The following is a 775-nucleotide window of genomic DNA, read 5'->3' as shown; positions in this document are numbered from 1 at the left end:
TGGGATTGCTCAATGACCAACCATGGTTGGGAGGACAATTACAAACAATGTGGAGCCAAGTTTTGACACCTACCCTCATGAAAACTCAAGTTCCATTGAGAGCTTGTTGAGGGATGCCATAGCTACGAATGATGCCATCCTTCAAAGCCAAGAAACTTTGTTGAGGAGTTTGGAGAATCAAGTAGGACAACTAGTTAATGTATTAAACAATCGTCCTCAAGGTTCATTTCTAAATGACATGGAGAATTCTAGGCAAGAAGGTAAGGACCATGGTGAAGCAACCACTTTGAGGAGTGGGAAAGAGTTTGACATGCCTATGGATGAGCCTAAACAACAACAAGAGCCCCCTTTGATCCATGAAGAATAGAGCAACGAAGATGAAGTAGGAGACTTAAAGCTAAAAATTTTTGCTACGGAACAGGATGCTACAGCAATGCTGCAGCAATGCAAGGCAGAACAACAAAATGAAAAATCAGCCACTAATGTCTTGGATTCTATTTTAACCGACGAAGTGAACCAATACTTCACCATTGAAGCGGGAGCGCGAGGATAAGTCTTCGAGTCTCAACCTATTGTGCCACCGTTCATGCAAGAGTATATGTACGAAGACCCAATGTGGCTGCCAACTCCTCCACGAGCATTAACATCGTACCTTGGTGTCCATCATGCACATGCTCTGAAATCAAGCCAAGTTGAACTTACGTACCACATATTTCCACACCTTGTCAAGCTTGAGGGCATCCACAACCAAGACCCATTTGTAGTGTTTTATGAC

Source organism: Morus notabilis, unplaced genomic scaffold, assembly GCF_000414095.1.
Source record: "Morus notabilis unplaced genomic scaffold, ASM41409v2 Scaffold4305, whole genome shotgun sequence".
NCBI classification, from domain to species: Eukaryota; Viridiplantae; Streptophyta; class Magnoliopsida; order Rosales; family Moraceae; genus Morus; species Morus notabilis.
Note: the sequence above shows the minus strand (reverse complement) of the source record.